General features: G+C 54.5%; 5 non-coding genes across 5 annotated transcripts; 1 reads left to right on the forward strand and 4 right to left on the reverse strand.

Moving 5' to 3' along the window:
• The first annotated feature begins 4,841 nt into the window (after nucleotides 1–4,841).
• On the forward strand, nucleotides 4,842–4,915 carry TRNAN-GUU (transfer RNA asparagine (anticodon GUU)). Its single transcript has one exon. It is a non-coding gene; the product is annotated as a tRNA-Asn (tRNA).
• Nucleotides 4,916–5,870: 955 nt separating this feature from the next.
• On the reverse strand, nucleotides 5,871–5,942 carry TRNAH-GUG (transfer RNA histidin (anticodon GUG)). Its single transcript has one exon. It is a non-coding gene; the product is annotated as a tRNA-His (tRNA).
• Nucleotides 5,943–8,145: 2,203 nt separating this feature from the next.
• TRNAH-GUG (transfer RNA histidin (anticodon GUG)) lies at nucleotides 8,146–8,217 on the reverse strand. The gene has a single exon. It is a non-coding gene; the product is annotated as a tRNA-His (tRNA).
• A 2,118-nt stretch (nucleotides 8,218–10,335) lies between these two features.
• TRNAH-GUG (transfer RNA histidin (anticodon GUG)) lies at nucleotides 10,336–10,407 on the reverse strand. The gene has a single exon. It is a non-coding gene; the product is annotated as a tRNA-His (tRNA).
• A 598-nt stretch (nucleotides 10,408–11,005) lies between these two features.
• Nucleotides 11,006–11,079, reverse strand: TRNAN-GUU (transfer RNA asparagine (anticodon GUU)). The gene has a single exon. It is a non-coding gene; the product is annotated as a tRNA-Asn (tRNA).
• Nucleotides 11,080–21,316: the final 10,237 nt, after the last annotated feature.

Raw genomic sequence — 21,316 nt, forward strand, 5'->3', positions numbered from 1 at the left:
GAGTACCTCTCTCATTCTGCTCTGTCCTTTTGAGAGCAGGAAGCCAGTGCAACATGCAGTATTCCAGGTGTGGGTGCAGAATGGGAGAGATTGTGATGACTGCTGTCCTCTGTCATGCTTCTTCCCACTTTCTAGCACTGTTTTTGGGCTGCTGAGCAGTCTGCTGGGGAGAAACGGTTGCAGAGATCCAGCAAATACCCGTGCACGGTTTTCTAAGTCATAACCAAACCTCTAGTGCCCCCCTCAGGACCTTGTGTCATGGCACCCAGCTCTGCTCTTACTGCTGGGATAGTTATCAGGGCATCAAAATGGGCACCTTCGGGAGGCAGCAGCTCTGGGAGGCTTCTGTGCAGAATCCATTGCTGCCACATGTGACAAATGGAAAATGTGGAGCCCACATGGAATTTGGGCATGGCTTGGTCTTCTGGTAGGAGTGGGAGCTGTGTTCAAATTCTGAGAGATAACCTCAAAGTGAGACCAGTCCCATCTGTGAATTATAAATCCAGGCAAGCCAAGCATCTCCTGGAGCACCTTACACAGCTAAATTACCCCTTACATCCTGTCACCAGGTATTTGAAAGTCTGCAGAGTTCTGGAAAAGCAGATATGTTCCCAGACACTCTGGATGTCTCCATTTCCCTATGACTGTGAGCTGTGTTTTGATGCTTTATGGTCTAAATCTAGCCAACAGTGCAATGATCCCACTACTACACTGCAAAGAAAGCAGGTGAAAGAAAGCACACTTGAGCAGTGACTTGCACGGGTCTTCCTTTCATCTATCCACACCAGTCCAGGTTTGGAGACAGTCTTGGCATCACAAGACAATTATACCAGATGAGAAAAGTCCACAACATCTGTGACTGACCTAAATGTATTTCTTCCCCAGCTTGGAGACAGGAGAACACAGGGAGGTTTGCAGACTCAGACAGGGTCAGAGACAGGCCGCTGTCTCTGTCAACTCAGAAACTATTCAGAGAGGCAAAGGTAACTGAATTGCTCTTAAGTTTTTGCCACGGATAATCATAATTCATCTGAATCAGGTAAACTACAAAAGGAGAGGCACTGTTACATGTTATGCTCAGTGTAATAGGAGCTCTGATGCAATATGTAAATAGAATCAACAAGTTAGACAGCAAATCAAGATTAGAGATACAGCTTGATTTTGTTAACAGCTTTGATTTTTAATGTCTTCACAGGGGCTTGTCATGTCCATGCACACCTTTCAAACACCAGGAGTTCCTTACCCGTTTCACTACTCTTTCTGTTGGCTTTTCTGTCCTTTCCTTTGACCCACTAAAGCTCACAGTCCTTCAGCTTGACTTTTCCTATATCAACTCTGTTTCTATTGAACAATAACTTAACCGGGCAGGCGGCTCTGTGCAGACGGTCATCTGCTTTCTCATGTCAAATGGCAGTTCTGCCCTTTGTCCTTGCAGCAACCACAGCTGTCCTGGCTGGCCCATGATACTGACCTCCAAGCTTCTCTGCCAAGACATTTATTGTGGTAAACTGCACACATATGAATGAAATGAAAGTGAATATCAAGATCAGAAATAAGAAACCTTGAAAGAAATCAGTGCGTGTGTTTCTATGGGTATGATAATGAAAATGTCAAAGCACAAAGTGCTGAAGGGGAGTAGGATTATATTCCTCCTTGATGCCTTGCTGGATATAAGCTATTTCCTGGCAGACATCTCTCAGGTCAATCATTGACAGGTTTTGTTCATCAGGTTATAACAGGGAGGCAATCAGTTTTGCAGAAATGTGTGGAAATCTCAAGGGAGGCAAGGAGCAAAATGTTCCTACTCCCAGCTCACTACATTTGAAAGCCACAGTACCTCTGAGCTATTGGAGAGCACAGTCAGCCTGGTAGTGGTACCGTCTTCCCTGGTGCTGAGGTAATGGCACCAGGCTCATATTGGTGATGTGCAGAACAGGGCTTGGACCAAGGCACTTATTCTTGCAGGAAGACAACCCAGGGCATCAGAGCCTTCCTGCAGCCCTGGCAGACGGAATGTTCAACTCAGGAAGCTTCTGCAGCATGATCTCGCATGAGGTAGCTGCTCTTCACTCCAGCATGGCACAGATGCACACTTGCACTGGGATTGTGCACAATTCCCCAAGGGAAGCACAAGGCGGGAGACAGCATTCAACAAGATGGATGAGCATCAGAGGATCCTCTGTGCAGCCCTCCACCCTGGCTGGGTGCAAACGGACATGGGGTACGCAATTGGAGAACAGGTAGGATTCTTCTTCTGGGACATGTCAAGTAAGACCACTTTATTCAGGAATGCAGAGAGCCCTGTGTTCTGAATATCCTAAGATCTGTTGGGCTCTGATAGAGCTGTCTGGACAATTCTCTGAGCTTGAGGCACAGGAAGGAAGGAGGTGACACGGAGTCTCCCTAACAAGTGTTGGTGTCTCTTCCCTTCACTCACCCTAGACACACCAAGCCCTGGGCTCAGGGAGACAGTGGCCTGAGAGGGAGCCAGGTGAGAGCTCCAGGAGGTCTTGGACTCATGACTGTGTTTCTGCTCTGTTCCTTCAGCCCCCACTGACAATGGACGTGAGTGTATAAGGGATGATGAAGGTGCTCTGCTTGCTGTCTGAGAAGGAGACAGCGGGCTGGGAAGGGAAAGCAGTGCCCTGGCGAAACACCACCCTTGTGTTGTGGCAGGATCTGGGCAGCAGGTCCCTTTGCTGCTGCACTGAGCTGTGCCAAAGCTCTCAATAAATCCATGCTGCTGTGTCTGTCTGTGACTGCATCAGGATGTGTGTGAGGTGTGAACTTGCAGAGCGCAATTGGCTTTGCGACCAATTGGTGCCCAGATCTGAGCACAGGGCAGCTTTCCCCCAGATAGTTGTGCTTGGGAGCCACGTGGTTAGGTGTGAAATTGACAGCTCAGCTGGGTCCTGGCACTCACTCCGTGTCCATGTCCTCCATGACAGTGCTGGATCTGTTATCATACAACTGCTCATTCCTGGCATCATACAATTTGTCAGCATATTTGTAACCAGTAAGTCTTGCCATTCTGAGTGACTGCTCCAAAAGGATCAGCTCACACTTAGGTCAGCTGAAAACAATTTTTAAATCATGCCCTTGGGAGACTTAAGGTCTCTTCTGAACTCCTGTGGTTCCAGTAAAATACTTATTAACTGTTCAAGAACTCATCATGACTAATTACTCTATTGTAGAAAGAGGTTATTAATACTTAAATCAATTTCTTAGTCAAGTGTGAGTTGACCAAGCAGGTGGCTGTTAGTTTGCACACCATACTCATGGACTGGGACACAAAACTGAGGCAGGGAGCGTATACACAACCCTCCTGCAGCCATGCCTGCTCTTCTCATTGTACAGTTTCTATATTGTCAGAGCTCATAATGAACAATTTGATCCTCTAACACGGCTGGAAGACCATAGAGCCTCCCTCGCTTTAGGCCAGTGGAGTCAGAGGCCAGCATAGAGCATGTAGGCTGGAGCCTGCTCTCTGTATCTCAGTGTTGATGGCAACCTTTAATACTCCAAAATGTCCTGATGACCAGATGCAATTGTGGAATCAGCCTACGGATGGTGAAGTGATTGCTGGAGGTACTAACCCCTCCAGAGTTGATTTTTGGCACTTACAGGAAGCCAGACGGGTCACATGGAGAGATGAGCATGTGGATAGGGATTTGTTGTTGTAAGAGAGAACATCCTGAGGAAGCCTGTATGGGTTGGTCAGTGGACTCTCCCATAGTGCAGGTTGTGAGCTTGGAGCTGTAAACTGGGAGGAAGTAGGACCTCCTGCAACATATTAATGAGGCTGAAAAACACCTGGCTACAGGACTGATTGCAGAGTCCAGTGTAAAGGATAACCCAGCCACTGGGTCACCCGTGAGCTCAGACAGAGGACTGGAAACTGGCCTTGACCCTGTTGGGACAGCAGATAAACGGCTGGTGGGGAGGTGGTGTAAGAGACAGGGTTGGAGAGAGGAAACTCTGGAAAAAAGAGAGGAAAGGAGAGAGATTGTGGGAGTGCAGATAAGGTTTAGCGGGGCCAGCTGAAGGAATACAGCAAACTATTCCCCCCCCCCGCTGTCTGCAGGGACACAAGGGGTTTGGGATGCAATTGCAGGAGTGAAGGACTGCGTCGGAAGAGGCACAGCACCAAGAGAGGGTGAGACTGCGAGGAAAGATGGCTTCATCTGCTAGCATGCTACAGTGCTGCGCGTATGGCTGGGGTCCATCGGTTCATCCGTGTCAGGGCTGAGAAGCCAAAGTTCAGACAACGTGCCTGTGAGATGGGAAAAAGAGCAAAACGGTAAGCAAGGACAGGGTGAACCTGAAAGGCCAGGCCAGGGAATCTTGGAGTCAGGATGGCCTCCTGGACTCAGAGAAAAGGTGAACAACTGTCTGAACTTAGGGCAGCATTTAAATCTTTTGCCACATAAGGGTAGCCGGAGGGAGAGGAGCAAATGCCCGGGCCTTGAGTAGCCCCTGGCAAAGCAGCAGTGCTGTGTACACGGCCCCTGTCCTGTCTCAAGTGGCAGGAGCCGAGCAGGGCTGCTTGGAAAAGGCCCTCGAAGCACAGCTGCACCCATTGGCTCTCTGTGGACACAGGAGCATGCGGGAACAGGAGGGTGGAAGAGACTGAATAAAGGCACGTGTGCAAGCCAGGTCCAGCACATGGTGCATGTCCGTGCCCACAGCTGCACTGCTCTGTGTGCATGCAGGAGCATGGGAAGCGTGCTGCAGCTTTGGCTCGGCCTTTCCCTGCCTCTTGGGGTAGGGCCACACATCACAGGCACTGCCTGTCCCTCAGCTCCCGGGGCTGGGATGGCCTCGCAGGCAGCACTGCTGGGGTCTCTGTGGCGCAATGGAGGAGCGCGCTCGGCCGTTAACCGGGAGGCTGGTGGTTCGAGCCCACCCAGGGACGACCTGCTTTTGGTAGCCACAGCGGGGACCCGCTGCGGAGGAAAGGCCCTGAGCACCAACACGTGCTCCCGGGAGCTGCCACACAGCCAGGCCAGCTCATGACACTCCACTCCTGAGGGCAACGGGCTACTGGCTTCTCCCGCAGCAGTTCTCCCTAGCAAACTACCCCTCTGCATAATGAGTGGCTCTGGATGTCTGCACTTCTGCTGCTGCACTTGTTAGCAGCACTGACCTGCCACCACTTGTGTGCCAAGGGGTAGAGCCCTGAGCCATAGGGTGGAGGCCTCTTGGCAGCTTGAGCAGCGCTTCTGTCTTGGACGCTGTAGATGCCTCATGCAGGCCACAGAGGAGGGCAGTGCTGAGCCTTTTGCCTCACTTGGGCCTGACAGCAGGAACCGGAAGCAGATTCTCTTCAGAGGAATCAGGATTTACCATGTTCCCTCCCCTAAAGCTGCTTCCACGGCCAGGCAGAGAAAGCAATAGCACATCAGCAACCAATGAATATTTTTAAGAGCTGGTGCTCCTGGGTCTCTGGGGGGTGGGATGGCAGTTGCTGTTGGGCTGGGCTCGCAGGGTGGTTTGAGGTGGCTGAGGCTGAGAGTCCCCTTTTTGCAAAATGGGGAGCAGGGAGAGAGGGGATCTAAAAAAAGAGAAAGGGGATCTAAAAAGCTCCCTGCTTTGCAGGCGGATTCCTCAGTATTCAAGCTTTGTCTTGAATGCTTTCCCAGAGCCTGGCACAGCAGCCCCCCAGGAGAAGCCCCTGCACAATGATGAGACACCAGGAAATCATTTCAGGCATGAGCCCCTTGAATGGTAGGAGCAGACAGCGCAGAAGAGCTTGTACCTCCTTCCCAGGCCACAGCATCTTTGGAAACAGACACCCTGGCCCATCTCTGCACATGCCTCCCTTGTCTTTTGAAACTCTCCTCTCCTCCCAGCGGCTTCTGCAAAACCTTTGCCATGACTCGGATTTGAACCGAGGTTGCTGCGGCCACAACGCAGAGTACTAACCACTATACGATCATGGCCAACAGCACCGTGCTGTGCTCTGGCTGCCTGAACCCCACTAGAGCTCTGGATAGCCATTCCCTGCCCTCGTTCACCTTGTCACCAGCAACATCAGCAAGAGAGAGTGGGGCAGTAGGGAGCAGTGCAGCAGCCCGGCCGGATGATACCTGCGGGCTGCCTGCCTGGCGCAGTGCTTCTCATGGACCCTGCTGAGCCTGCACCATACCAAGTGTGCTGGAGGACGCACAGGCCCTGCACTGAGGGTTGACAGCAACTGAGGGTGGTTCATAGCGGCCTCCAATATGTCGTCTGGTGCCAATGCAGGTGTGGCAGCATCTTAGCTCCCTGCCCGAGCAACACAGGCCACATCTGCCAGTGCCCTCGCCTGGGGAAGAAGGGAGGACGGCTGCCCGCCTGCGCAGAGCGGAGGAGATCCTCAGCAAGCCGCAGAGCAGGCCGCGGCTGCACAAAGAGTAAGTGAGCACCAGCCCTGGCCCCGGCCTGGAAATCTTGACCCAGCAGCGGTGTGAGCTGTGAGGAGCTCCAGACTGAGCTCTGGGGCTGGGTATGGCCAATGGTATCCCCCCCATTTACATGGCATGGGAATGACCTGGGCGACAGCCTGATGCCAGGCAGCCCCAAGGTGCATGGCAAGTCCCGGGCTCTGGGTACCACTGGGAGTGTGTGCGCAGCAGCTTTTCCCTGCTCTTGCAGGCAGCTCTCCGTACAAGCTACCCACACCCTGCAGCTCCTAGAAACTTACCAGCTGCATTGGGACAAGTGGAAACGCAGAGTAGAGTTGAATAGGTCGCTGAATTCTGAAGAGAAGCACTTCCTCTGGTAAATTGCTTCCCCTTCCCCTCTGCCAGGCTTCCCTCCACACCCAGCAGCACCCAAGGGAAGGGGGCTTTGCATGGCAGCCCTTGCGGCAGTGCAACGGCCTGTGGAGGCTGTGGCCTGTGGCCTGGCACGTTCCAGCGCAGGGCCAGTTCTTGGGCACCCAGGGGTTGAGTTTCCACCTGTCCCCAGACCTGTGTGGCTACCAGAGATGACAGGACACCGCAGGCTTTTGGCTCTCCCTTTTTCTGCCAGACACCCCAGCCTTGTCTAACCCAGCCTGCTCACCCATCCCTCTTGCCCTGTGAATCTATGTGAGTTGGGGCCACAGCCTGCAGCCTTTCTGTGCCCTTCCCCTATGCCTACAGCCAAGCGGTTCCTTTTTCATGTCCTAGCCATGGGCAGCAGATGACCCTGCGGGATCAAAGGGAGAAGTACCAGGACTTGCTGGCTGCGCAGAAGAAACGTGAGCTCCATGGCGCAGTCAGGAACGATGACGCTGAGCTGCCTCCCTTGAAGCCACAAACATCTTAAAGCATTTATTAAAATCTCCTCAAATGGTTAAATAGTAGTGATGTGTGCTCACAGCCTGAGTAACCATCGTGTGTCTCATGAATGATGGTGCTGCAGGAAAGAAGAAGGGTAGAGCTGTTAAGCCCCCTTGCGCCACTACAGGGAAAAGGGCAAAGCAGCAAAAGGTTCCAATTGGCAAAAAACAAAAACCACCTGGAGCCGGCTCAAACCAGATGCAGCCTCTTGACTAGACACAAGAACAAGTTAAAGCTGACCTTTTCTGTGATTGGATATTTGAAGTTAGGCAAGGCTCAGGCGAGGTTGGATTGGTTATCGCAGCGCGTGTAAGACACATATACCATGTGGTTTGCTTATAAATATGAGGTTGTAACCAAATAAAATTGCAATTGGCCTTGAGCTTTTAGCTGCTGTTCTTTTATGGTGGAGCGACACTCCAAAGTAGATATTCCCAAACCCAGGAGAAAATAATGGCAAAGTATGGACCACAGAAGAGGAACATGTGTCCCAGCAAGTCGGGGTTTGTCTCCTTCCTAGCCAGCATTGCCTCCTCCATGCAGCCCCTCACAAAGAGCTCACCACAGCCGCGCACGGTGGGGCAGCTGCTGGCAAAACCTGCTGCTTCGCAGCTCCTCTCACTCTGCAGGCAAGGTAGAAAGGCAGCTTCCCCCTGCCATGGAGCGTGTCCTCCCACTATGAGCCTACAGCCTGGACAGAAGAGGAATAAAGAGGTCAAGCCTGGGGCCGCAGGGAAGTGATGTGCTCCCTGTGAAGCAAAGGACATCCTCTTTCTCCCTGCGAAGAGCTGGTGCTCCTGGGTCCCTAAGGAGTGGGATGGCAGTTCCGCAAAACCTTTGCTGTGACTCGGATTCGAACCGAGGTTGCTGCGGCCACAACGCAGAGTACTAACCACTATACGATCACAGCCGCCCATGTGCTTGCCTTTCCTCCTTGGGTGCCATTTCCCTCCTGACCTTGCAGAAACACCAGTTTGTTCCCTTGGCACCACCCTCAAAGCAGCAAAAGGTTCCAATTGGCAAAAACAAGAACCAACTGAACCCGGCTCAAACCAGATGCAGCCTCTTGACTAGACACAAGAACAAGTTAAAGCCGACGTTTTCTGTGATTGGAAAAGTATGGACCACAGAACAGGAACATGTGTCCCAGCAAGTCGGGGTTTGTCTCCGTCCTAGCCAGCATTGCCTCCTCCGTGCAGCCCCGCACAAAGCGCTCACCACAGCCGCGCACGGTGGGACAGCTGCTGGCAAAACCTGCTGCTTCGCAGCTCCTCTCACTCTGCAGGCAAGGTAGAAAGGCAGCTTCCCCCTGCCATGGAGCGTGTCCTTCCCACTATGAGCCTACAGCTTGGCCACAAGCTACAAACATCTTAAACATCTTACAAACATCTTAAACATCTACAAACATTGGCTACAGCCACAAACATCTTAAAGCGTTTATTAAAATCAATTCAAATCGTTAAATAGTAGTGATGTGTGCTCACAGCCCGAGTAACCATTGTGTGTCTCACGAAAGATAGTGCTGCAAGGGTAGAGCTCTTAAGCCGCATGTGCTCCACTGCAGATATTCCTAGAGCCAGGAGAGGAAAATGGCCAGGCACAGACTACGGCACAGGAACATGTGTGCCACAGAGTGGGTGTGCATGCACAGCACCTCCTGACCTGCTGTCAGGCCAGTGCCACTCACACATACCCATGCACGTGTCCTGTTGGTCATTCCCCTCCATAGGGGGCACTCACAGAAAGGTGACACACGCTGGCTGCTCTTTTTTGCACAAGGCAAGAGGAAAGCGCTTGAGGGGCCAGGCTCCTGCTGATGAGCCCTGGTGGTCATAGGCCAAGAGGTTTGCTTGTGGGCTCCATTCCACCTTTCCAAGAGGGCTCCAGTGGTGCAGTGGACCTGGGCAGACTACATAGAGAGCAGTGCGAAGTTGAGTTGAAGGCTCAGCTGCAGCATAGGCTCAGGGACAAGCAGGGATTCCCCTACCCTTGGGCTGGGCATCTTTCTAGCAGTGAGATCTGTTGCAATACAGCCCAGCTGGGAACTGTCAAGCCACATGCCATAGAGTGGAAGCAGCAGCACTCAAGGCTGTGCCAGTCTTGAGCTGAGCTCTGCTGCCATAGCACTCAGTTCAGGACCCCAAAGACATAGCTGGACTCTTCTCCCCTCTCTGCAGCAGACACACTGATTCCCCAGAAGGTCTACAGCTCACTGTGTGCTCAGAAACTCTCATTTTCCCAATCGCCTTTGGCTTTTCCATGTTTTTCCATCAGACAGAGTCTGCCCGAGCACCAGCGGCCCACCCTTCCTGGGGCAGATACTTCCTAGACAGCCTTGTGTCCTCCAGGCAGCCCCGCAAACAGTGTTCACCACAGTCGTGCACGGTGGAGCAGCTGCTGGCAAAACCTGCTACCTTGCAGCTCCTCTCACTTTACAGGCAAGGTAGAAAGGCAGCTTCCCCCTGCCATGGAGCGTGTCCTTCCCACTATGAGCCTACGGCTTGGCCAGAAGAGCAATAAAGAGGTCAAGCATGGAGTCTCAGGGAAGTGACGTGCTCCCTGTGAAGCAAAGGACATCCTCTTTCTCCCTGCAAAGAGCTGGTGCTCCTGGAGCCCTAGGGAGTGGGATGGCAGTTGCCGTTGGGCTGGGCTCGCAGGGTGGTTTGAGGTGGAGCTGAGAGTCCTCTTCTTGCAACATGGGGAGCAGGGACAAGAGAAAGGGGCTCTGAAAAGCTGGCTGCTTTGCAGGCAGACTCATCAGTATCCAAGCTCTGTCTTGAATGCTTTCCCAGATCCCAGCACAGCTCCCACAGCAGCCCCCCAACATAAGCCCCTGCACAATCACGAGACACCAGGAAATCGTTGAGGCACGAGCCCCTTGAATGGTAGGAGCAGACAGCGCAGAAGAGCTTGTACCTCCTTCCCAGGCCACAGCATCTTTGGAAACAGACACCCTGGCCCCTCTCTGCACATGCCTCCCTTATCTTTTGAAATTCTCCTCTCCTCCCAGTGGCTTCCGCAAAACCTTTGCCGTGACTCGGATTCGAACCGAGGTTGCTGCGGCCACAACGCAGAGTACTAACCACTATACGATCACAGCTGCCCATGTGCTTGCCTTTCCTCCTTGGGTGCCATTTCCCTCCTGACCTTGCAGAAACACCAGCTCCATCCTGTTCCCTTGGCACCACCCTCAACTGCCAGGACAGCAGCACATGCCAGGAGAAGGAGCACAACAGGAGTCCTGTCTCTTGGAGGATGCCTCTTACCTAAGGGAGGCTCAAAGCCTTCTCGCAAGGGACAAAGATGACACAAGAGAAGTGCTTCCTTCCCTGGGAAACTCCTCCTCCCTCTCCTCCACAGCCTGCTCTCAGCATCCTCAGCATCTTGTGGCCCCCACAAGTCCTCGGCAGCAGAGTATCATGTCTCTTGTGGGCAAGTCTAGTCCACACAGACAACATCATTTCTCGGGACCTTTTTCTCTCTTCATTTCAGCACGTGCACAAACTGTGGGCATTGACATGGACAAGAAAATCACGTTGGGATTAACTGACTAGGGAAATGTTCCAGAAGCAGAGTGGGGCTGTATGGGAGGGGTCCAGTTTCAGGTCCTTTGGCACGCAGAGGCGGGCTCACTGCAAAGAGCCCCAAGAGCAGCAGCCCTTTTGTGGCAGAAAGAGAAGGGTCCACGAAAAGCAGGTCGTCCCTGGGTGGGCTCGAACCACCAGCCTCCCGGTTAACAGCCGAGCGCGCTCTCCCATTGCGCCACAGAGACCCCAGCAGTGCTGCCTGCGAGGCCATCCCAGCCCCGGGAGCTGAGGGACAGGCAGTGCCCGTGATGTGGGGCCCTACCCCGAGAGGCAGGGAAAGGCCGAGCCAGAGCCGCACTCTCACTGCTGCGCCCCGGGGATGAAATCCCAGCCTTTTCCAGGGCCGAGGGCCCACCCTGGGAAGGATGAGACCATGTCAGTCCTCGGTACACTGCTGGCCACAGCTGCCTTGCACAGCTGCTTGGGTCACAGTGGCACATGCCACCTCACAGCCACAGATGCCACCTCACAAATGTCATCACCCTGGCCCTTTCATGGGGAGTGCAGCTACGAAGGGCAGGCCAAAGGAATGCTAGCACTATATTCACATCGATTCTAGGACATTTCTGCCAATGTGGCGCTTTCACTGCCCGCTCCCTGCAGGAGGTACCAACGATCACGGCAAAGGCCACAGGCAGTCAAGCTGCTGGAGGCTGGGTGAAGAGGCAGGGCACAGGATCGGCCTCCAGCAGGGGCAGCCAGCTAGCGGCCTGCACGTCCCCTCGCTTGCAGCCCAGCCCGGTAGCCAGAGGTGCAGAGAACATCTGCTCAGGCACTTCAGCAAGGACATCCACAGGGACCCATTGGGGGGCCATCTTCTCTCCAAGCTCCCTGCTCTCCACAGAGCTGCAGCCATCCTCACCACAAGGTCCCTAGAGGGGATGCAGCCAACCTCCTGTGCTTAGCAAACCCCTGAGCCCTGGGCCCACACTAACCACAAGGCCCAGCCACACAGCTGAGGACAATCAAAGCTCCCAGCTGCTGAGCAGGCTCTCCTACTTAAAGCCCCTTCAAGCTCAGGCATCCCCATGATTTGTTTCTGAATCCCTACGTCTGCCCCTTTGCTCAGATCTACCACCCTCCTTCCTGGCTTGCTTTAGAGCTGCTGGAGACCAGTCCCTCCCTGGTTCTCCTGACAAAAGGCCCCTTGGGCCCCTCACTGGAGAGCCGTGTGCGGCCCCGGCCTTCGGAGGGGAAATGCTGCCTGTGCCCTGCACAGCTGCCCAGGATGGCAGCCCCCACAGCCCTCTGCCTCCATTGGCTGTCCCAGCACTGGTGCAGTGGAGCGGAGCAGAGCAGATTTTGCAGAGCAGGGGCTGGAGTAGGTGCCTCTTCCAGGAGCACTGAGGCTACTGAGCCCCTTTGTGAGGTTCTGCGCTGTCTCCGGTCGCTCCTCGCTCTGCTATGCAGGGGAGTGAAACATGCCTGGATTTGAACATCATGAGGAAGGCTCATACTCGGGGAGTTTGCTTTGCAGCTGTAGCAAAAGGGGGCTGAGGAAGAGCCGGGGAGGCCTGTGTGATCCGTGCTGCTGCCTGGCTCCCCTGCCCCTTGCTCTGTGCCATCACCGTGCAGGTGAGCAGTTCTGTGGCACAGGTCTTCAAATGTCCCAAAGAAAAGGGTCCTGGATTAAACTACAGCTTCTTCCAGCTGAGGGGGAAAATGTTAATGTGTTTGTTTCTTATGTCCATACCAACTATTTAAGGTCTTCTTATCCTTGGTGAGGGCTTTGGGAGGCGGAAGCTCCCTCCTTGGGAAGTCCAATCTGTGTTCTGGTGCTTTGAAAAAAGCTTAAGGTTTTAAAGGGAGAGGAAGCACTGGAACAGAGTCCTTTTGGCCTCCTTGTCCTTTGTAGCGAGCTAGTGTCAAGGCTCCTTTGCTGAGGTGCCTCCCTGCCATCAGTATGGGACCTTGTAATGTGTGGCACTAAATGCTGAGGTGCAGCTGCCTAGTGGCCCTTCAAGCTACCACTCCTTAACTCCCCAGGGGAAGGCTGTTGTGTGTGTGTTTGTGTGTAGGACTCAAAGGGCATGTCCTGCCTGCCTGGTCCTTGAAGGGGTTAGCATTTGTCCTTGATGAACTGCCTTGTCTTCTCCTGCTTTTCCTGATTGGTGCCTGCGGCCTGCTCCTCGCAAGGGTCCTTCAGTCTGCTCCTGGGCAACACTTTGTTGCCGGGGGCAGGAGGGAGCCTGGGTGGTTGGCTCTCAGCTTCCTGTTAGGCCTGGGAGGGACAAGGGGTGAGGGGAAGCACAGGAAGTGTGGGATAGGTGGGTAGACTGTGAGGTGGTTGGAGGACTGGCTGGATGGCAGAGCTCTGAGGGTTGTGATAAATGGGGCTGAGTGTAGTTGGAGGCCTGTAGCCAGTGGTGTCCCCCAAGGGTCAGTACTGGGCCCGGTGCTGTTCAAAGTATTTATCAATGACTTGGATGAGGGGACAGAGGGGGACCCTCAGCAAGTCTGCAGATGACACCAAACTGGGCAGAGTGGCTGACACTGTAGAGGCCTGTGCTGCCCTTCTGAGGGACCTAGACAGGTTGGAGAGTTGGGCAGTGAGGAACCTCATGGGGTTCAACAAAGGCAAGTGCAGCGGGGGAGGCATGACTCCAGGTACCAGGAAGGATTAGGGGTTGAGCTGCTGGAAAGCAGCCTTGTGCAAAGGGATTTGAGATTCCTGGTTGGCAACAAGTTGACCGGGAGGCAGCAATGTGCCCTTGTGACCAAGAAGGCCAATGGGATCGTGGCCTACAGGAGGAGGAGTGTTGGCAGCAGGTTGAGGGAGGTGATCCTGGTCCAGGCCCTCTCCTCAGCTCTGATGAGGCGGCACCTGGAATATCATGTGCAGGTCTGGGCTCCCCAGTACAGAGGGATGTGGAACTTGTAGTTGGCAAAGTGCCAACAACGTATCGTGATGGCCTAGCAGTTCCAGGGTGTCCTTGGATAAGGAATGCTTCCTGTTTTAATGGCCCGCCCAGGTCAGTGAAGTGACCTGTCCCAGCCAGGGCAGCTCGGCGACATAGCGCTCGCCGCAGCATAGCATGACGTGGTAGCAGGACCCCCAAACAGCCTCTGCACGTGGCCTTGGCCGAGGATGGCAGAGTCTGGCAGAGTGGGTGGCAGGGGTGGCGGGATGCCTGGCAGCCCCTTGGTGACACGGGCTGGGGTCACAGTGGCACATGCTGCATCACAGCCACAGCTGCCACCCTATAAATGCAGCTACCTCGGCCCCTCCGCGCACTTCCCTGTGAGGCCAGGGCTAGCCCAGCTACTGGGACTGCTCTTGCCACTGCTCATCTCCAGAGGAGCTGCTTTGCAGTGCAGAGGAGAGGGCGAAGGGAGGCTGCGCGACAGCGCTACCGCCTGCCTGGGGGAGTGCGAGGAGGAGGAGGCCACTGGGAGCACCACTTGGCTGCTCACCCTCCTGCTCCAGGGCCTCACTGAGTGTGAGGGGCCACCAGCATGGACTTCCTGTGGCCAAGCATGTTTCCGACGCTCCGCAATCTCACCCGACATGGTAAGGCGTGCAGGAGGCACACCTTGGCCAGGCACACCTCAACCAGGGGGGATAGGAGCCCTGCTTAGAAAGGGCACAAGGGGTCATGTGGTGTCCGTGCAGCCCAGTCCTGTGGATCCTGTGTCGTGGAGCACTTGGCCTGTTGTGAATTGGGGGAATGGAATGGTTCATCTCACCTCCTTAGTGAGCAGGGTGTGAACCGCTTGTGTGCCTGCCCACCTGGGGCGTGACACCTCTTTGCCTTGCTTTCCAGAGATTGTCACCATTTGGAGTAGCGTATGCGACTTCATTCAAGAGTACTTGGTACCCAACAAGGTGGGTCTTGTGTCCTCTTCGTCCCCTGAGGAATCCCTCAAGCTTTGCCTTGTCCACACATCTGTGGCTGTGGAGTGGCCGTCCTTGATTCCCTGCCCTGAGAAGAGCAACTGTCCCCTTGCAGGGCACTGCCCTTGACAAGTGTTCCACAGAGCAACTTTTCTGGTACAAGAGCTAACCAGGGAAGTCTCCATAGGGAGAAAAGTGTGTTCTGCCCTTTCTGGGTTCTCTCTAACCTCCAGGCCCAGCATGCAAGGACTAAGGTCTGGACCCTTGGCCTTTGCATGCGAGGGGTGGGCACGGCACCCCATGATGTGTTCTGGCACGTCATGGGTCAGTTTTCTCTTCTCTGGGGTGCTGATGCTTGTTTCTTTTCTTCTGCTGCTCTTCCCAGGGTGTCAGGCTGCTAGGGGTGGGGACATTCTATGTTCTTGAAGGCTGCCAATGCACTGTGAACGGTGAGGTTTTCACTGTACACCGGCCCATGTTTCGGTTCTCCGACGTTTTGGCCAAGGAATGCTATCTCAGTGGTGCTCAGGAAGATATTCCGGGTAAGAAGACAGACTAAAACCTTTGCCTGCCCTTGCGCCAAGCCTGAGGGGCATGCACTTCCCCAAAACTTGCACCCGTTGGCCCCTCTCATCCTGCCCTCTTCGTAAAAAGATCGTTTCAGATGCTTCGTGTCCTCTTTTTATTCCTACCCCGGCAATATCACGGATGCCCTGTGAGCACCTCCATTTGCTGAGTGCTCTGAGCCTTCCAAGAAGGGACTCCATAACACGCTCCTAGGAGCAGTTTAGCAGATCACTCAACACTGCTGCTCCAAAGCAGGCTCTTTTGAGAGGAAGTGCCCTGACCATGTTAGGGGAGCCCTCTGCCACGCTGCGAAGCTGACCTTGTTGCTCTTTTGCTGCTCCCTAGGTGACGTGAGGATAGTATCTCTGAGAAATGACGATCTAGCTGCGTGCATCCGCATGCCTTTTGCAGTGGTGCAAGGGTGCTTGCAGGAGACGGCAATAGCCTTCTTCCAGGCCATTTGCAAAGGAAAGCCCGTGGACTTTGTCTTTAACACGATTGGCATTCTGTCCATCCGAAACATGGAGGTGATAATGAGATTTTATGATGACTTCCTGCTCAGTGTGGACCGCACTGGAAAGCTGCTGCAAGCTCTTTGTGCAGTAAGTCGCTCACTTCCCGGTGCTACACCATGGTTTCTTGCCCCCTGTCAAAAGATGACTGGGGTGATCTCTGTGGACCTGCCAGGACCTTCCTGGCCAGTGGGACAGTCCTGCTCTCCAGCCAGGCCAGCTGTCTCTGGCATCCTTCTCTCCTACACAGTGGTACAGGAGACGTAGGGGAGCATAGGCAGAGCTGCCCTGGGTTAGGAAAAGGCTCTGCTAGACCAGCAGCTGGTCTTGTTTCTGGGGAAAGAGTCTATGATGCAGGGAGGTGGAGGTGCCATTACCCAAATGTTTGCCCCGAGCAGCCCTTTGCAGAGTCCCTGCAGGTGTGGCAGCAGGAATGGGGCTTTTCAGTCCCTTGCCTGCATCCACGCACTGCTTGGCATGGTCACCTTGTCCCGGCCAGCCTCCTCCTGCCAGCCCAGTCTCCTGCCCCAGCTTTCCCATGGGGCTGTGCCTGAGCGCAGCGTGCAGAAACCCTGGCTGGCTGATGCCTTTCCTCTCCCGAGCCCGACTTCTGCAGTAACAAAGAAGGGGCTGCCTCATGGGCTGCCCTGCCCTTGCAAAACACCTGGCAATGCTGCTCCTGGTTCTCAAGTCTGAGCTTTGCAGCTTCTGCTTGCCCCGCTGAGGGCTCAGCTACCTCTGTGTCTGTTTCAGAGCCCAGAGACAAGACACCTGGTGGTGCCAGCAAGCGGAGGTGCAGCTTTTCGCCTGGGTACCGACAGTGTCTTCGTGTTGCCACAGTACGTTTGCTTCTTGGCTCCTACTGCCTCTTGCGAGATGGTCTCCGGGGGAGGAGAGGAGGAGGCCAGCAGGAGGCCTCCATGGAGGCCAGGAGGACACTTCCTCCCCATTACGATGGGGACCCCTTGGCAGCCACTGCTGGGGCCTCTTGTGTGCTCGCAGGCTGTGCACGTCTGCACCATGTCTCTCTGGTTCCTCACAAGGTTCTCCAGGATGTTGCGTACTGTGCTTTGGAAAGCCATGGCCTTGGCAGGCCTCCCCAAATCTCTCTGTGCGCAGACTGGGACTGCAAGTGGCAAAGGGCAAGTGGTGCCTTTTCTCCAGCCCATTTTCTTTCCTTTCCAGACTGGACTTGAAGCTCCCCTCAGATTATCCAGACATGGACTCTCCCTCCAAGAGATCCCTGGAAGTCCCTGAAGAAGAAGAGAGGGACAGAAAAGGTAATGTCACAGCTGACTTGTGAGAGAGAGCGGGGGTGCACATGGGAGCAGGTGTTTGTGCGGGAGATCCCTTTGTCCTCGGCAGGAAGTGGCTGGTGCCCTGGTCACAATGTGGTGCCTGGTGGAGTAGATGGCCTCTTGGTGCTTCAACGTACCCCTCGCTGCACATCTCAAGTGACTCTTGATCAAATGCTCACAAAGACACTTGCTGAAGACTCTTCCCTTCTCGCTTCCAGACAGTGCGGATGTCCCTGCTCCAGAAAAGCCTTCACCACCCGCTGGCCGGAAAAAGAAGAAGGGGAAGAAAAGCAAGCGCAGCAAGTCTTTGGGCAGGTGCGCCTCTTGGAGAAAAGGCTGAGGTGCCTGGAGTTCTTGGGAGGAGCGCTTTCTTCTGTTCACTCTCAGAATGAAATCTGAAGGGTGGCCAACACGTCTTTGCGTGACTTCATCTCTGCATGCTGGCTGCAAGCACGTGGCTGGCTTTCGCCAGGCTCTTGTGTCAACTTCTCTCTGGTGTCTTTCTTGTTTCCTGGACTGAGAGGCCAGCCTCTTGGCAGGTCTTGATGATCTTGAAGCTTGGACTTGATGACCTTGGAGGTCTCTTGCAAGCATACTGATTCTATGAGTCTATGGTTCTCTTCCTCCAGAGGCTTTCGGAAGGCCCCCAAATTCCAGGAGGTGAAGGACAGAGGAAAGCAAATTGAGGGAAAAGGTAATGCCACAGCTCAGCGGTGAGACGGGGGTTTTGCTCTTCCTTTGGGCCTTCACAGTAGCTGACTGGAGCCAAGCTTAAAATGCAGTTGTAGCCTGCAGCACTTGTGCCTCTGCATGGGCATGAGAGGAGATCTCAGGGCACTGTTCCTGGAAGCTGCCTCAGGGCAGTCCAGCAGCACCAAGTGCAACTGCCCCTTCTGAGGAGAACTTTGCCTGGGATGTCTGTGCCAGGCTCTAGCTTGCAAGCTGCTGCTTAGTCAACAGGAGTGTGTGTGCTGTGCAGGGGCAGTACGAATTGAGGGAGATGCCTCAGCATGCTGCATGGGGTCCAAAGGTGCCTCGATCGGCCAGCAGCAGCAGGTTCTACCTTTTCCTGGGAACCAGCCGGACAGGATCATGTGTGAGCAAGGCCCTAAGACTTCCTTGGAGCAGAGCTCTAAGGCCATGGGGACCCTTGAGCCAGCACTGGAACACAGCAACCCTTCGTCCTTGTTCATACGCACACAAGGACGCTTGCTGAAGGGTCTTCTGCCTTCCTACTTGCAGGGAATGCTCCTGCTGGGCGCCTGCTCTCTCGGCAAAGGGTTCCTTTGCCCATGCTACCTGGGGCCTGCTCGAAGGCAGGTAAAGAAGGGAAAGTGTGGGGAAGCAAGACCCCTTCCAGGTGAGGCTCTAGGAGAAAATGACAGGGTGACCTTGTGCTCTTGGGATTCTGTGAGGATGTTGTTTCCATCCTACACGCTGTTGGTATGAGCTCCCAAAGGTGGTCAGCCTGTGTCCCAAAGACTGAGGTGTATGCCAGAGGGATTCCAGAAGTGGAGGGCATTCTTCTGCTCCCCTCCGGAGCTCTGGCAGCAGTGTACATGAGACCAGTTTCCAGAATCATGTGAAAGCCAGGAGATCATCCTCATCAAGTGGAAGGCTTTTTTTTCCCCTATTTTTTTAGGTTGCACTTAATTAAGCAGAAGCCTCTCCTTTCCTCCTAATCTTGATGGTGGAGGGAAGAGCAGTTGCTGTCCAGTACAGGAGGAGGGGCAGAGAGAGCTAAAAGCTGGGATTGCTTTTCTGCCTCATACCCTTCCTCTTCTCCAACACTGTGTCCCCTACTATTAGTCCAGATTCTCCCAAGAAACAGATGCTCTCGCACCACCTCATGGCCTTTAGCTCCTGTGGCAGGAGATGGCCAATGGACTCTGCAGGCTTGGGCAGTTGTAAAGGTGGCCCTGGGTTTCTTGTGGTGCCATCCAGAGCAGGTTCACACCTGGGCACCCAGAGCCTTCCTTTGGGCCTCTTGGGCCTCACGTGAGTGCTACAGCTCCAGGGCTTCTTCCCGCACTGTTCACGTCAACACAGGGACTCAACTTTGCCAATGCTCCCACTGAGATCCCCTCTGTGGAATAGGCCTTCACCCAGCTGCCAAGGAGCAGCACATGGAGAAGAGTCTTCTCCAGAACTCACATCACCTCACCCGGCTTGTGTGTTTTAGCTTGCTCAGAACAACTGCAGAGAGGTCTGCCAAGGCGGAAGAGGCTGGCGAGCAGGAGGCCCCTCTTCAAACCACCTATCGAGCTGCTCGTCGTGTGTGCAGACACATGACAAGGGCAGACCAGGTAAGCAGGGGAGCTGAGTTGTGCAGGCTCCCTGCCTGGTGCAGTGCTTCTCATGACACTTGTTGAGCCCACACCATACCAAGTGTGCTGGAGGACGCACAGGCCCTGCACTTGATGGCTTCTCCAGTGCTGAGGGTTGACAGCAAGTGAGGGTGGTTCATAGCGGCCTCCAATATGTCCTCTGGTGCCAATGCAGGTGTGGCAGCATCTTAGCTCCCTGCCCGAGCAACACAGGCCACATCCTCCGGTGCCCTCGCCTGGGGAAGAAGGGAGGATGGCTGCCCGCCTGCGCAGAGCAGAGGAGATCCTCAGCAAGCCGCAGAGCAGGCCGCGGCTGCACAAAGAGTAAGTGAGCACCAGCCCTGGCCCCTGCCTGGAAATATTGACCCCCAGCAGCGGTGTGAGCTGTGAGGAAGCCCAGACTGAGCTCTGGGGCTGGCTATGGCCAATGGTATCCCCCCCATTTACATGGCATGGCAATGACCTGTATGCCAGGCAGCCCCAAGGTGCATGGCAAGTCCGGGGCTCTGGGTACCATTAGGAGCGTGTGCGCAGTGGCTTTTCCCTGCTCTTGCAGGCAGCTCTCCGTACAAGCCACCCACACCCTGCAGCTCCTAGAAACTTACCAGCTGCATCGGGACAAGTGGAAACGCAGGGTAGAGTTGAATCGGTGGCTGAATTCTGAAGAGAAGCACTTCCTCTGGTAAATTGCTTCCCCTTCCCCTCTGCCAGGCTTCCCTCCACACCCAGCAGCACCCAAGGGAAGGGGCCTTTGCATGGCAGCCCTTGTGGCAGTGCAACGGCCTGTGGAGGCTGTGGCCTGTGGCCTGGCACGTTCCAGCGCAGGGCCAGTTCTTGGGCACCCTGGGGTTGAGTTTCCACCTGTCCCCAGACCCGTGTGGCTGCCAGAGATGAAAGGACACCGCAGGCTTTTGGCTCTCCCTTTTTCTGCCAGACACCCCAGCCTTGTCTAACCCAGCCTGCTCACCCATCCCTCATGCCCTGTGACTCTGTGTCAGTTGGGGCCACAGCCTGCAGCCTTTCTGTGCCCTTCCCCCTATGCCTACAGCCAAGCGGTTCCTTTTTCATGTCCTAGCCATGGGCAGCAGATGACCCTGCGGGATCAAAGGGAGAAATACGAGGACTTGCTGGCTGCGCAGAAGAAATGTGAGCTCCGCGGGGCAGTCAGGAACAATGACGCTGAGCTGCCTCCCTTGAAGCCACAAACATCTTAAAGCGTTTATTAAAATCTCCTCAAATGGTTAAATAGTAGTGATGTGTGCTCACAGCGCGAGTAACCATCGTGTGTCTCATGAAAGATGGTGCTGCAGGAAAGAAGAAGGGTAGAGCTGTTAAGCCCCCTGTGCGCCACTACAGGGAAAAGGGCAAAGCAGCAAAAGGTTCCAACTGGCAAAACCAAGAATCAGCTGAACCCGGCTCAAGCCAGATGCAGCCTCTTGACTAGACACAAGAACCGACGTTTTCTGTGATTGGATATTTGAAGTTAGGCAAGGCTCAGGCGAGGTTGGATTGGTTATCGCAGCGCGTGTAAGACACATGTACCATGTTGTTTGCTTATAAATATGAGGTTGTAACCAAATAAAATTGCAATTGGCCTTGAGCTTTTAGCTGCTGTTGTTTTATGGTGGAGCAACACTCCAAAGCAGATATTCCCAGACCCAGGAGAGAATAATTGCAAAGTATGGACCACAGAAGAGGAACATGTGTCCCAGCAAGTCGGGGTTTGTCTCTGTCCTAGCCAGCATTGCCTCCTCCATGCAGCCCCGCACAAAGCGCTCACCACAGCCGCGCACGGTGGGACAGCTGCTGGCAAAACCTGCTGCTTCGCAGCTCCTCTCACTCTGCAGGCAAGGTAGAAAGGCAGCTTCCCCCTGCCATGGAGC

The sequence above is a fragment of the Tinamus guttatus genome, unplaced genomic scaffold, assembly GCF_059628265.1.
Source record: "Tinamus guttatus ecotype Peru unplaced genomic scaffold, ASM5962826v1 Tinamus_guttatus_pri_ptg000576l, whole genome shotgun sequence".
In the NCBI taxonomy this organism is placed as follows: domain Eukaryota; kingdom Metazoa; phylum Chordata; class Aves; order Tinamiformes; family Tinamidae; genus Tinamus; species Tinamus guttatus.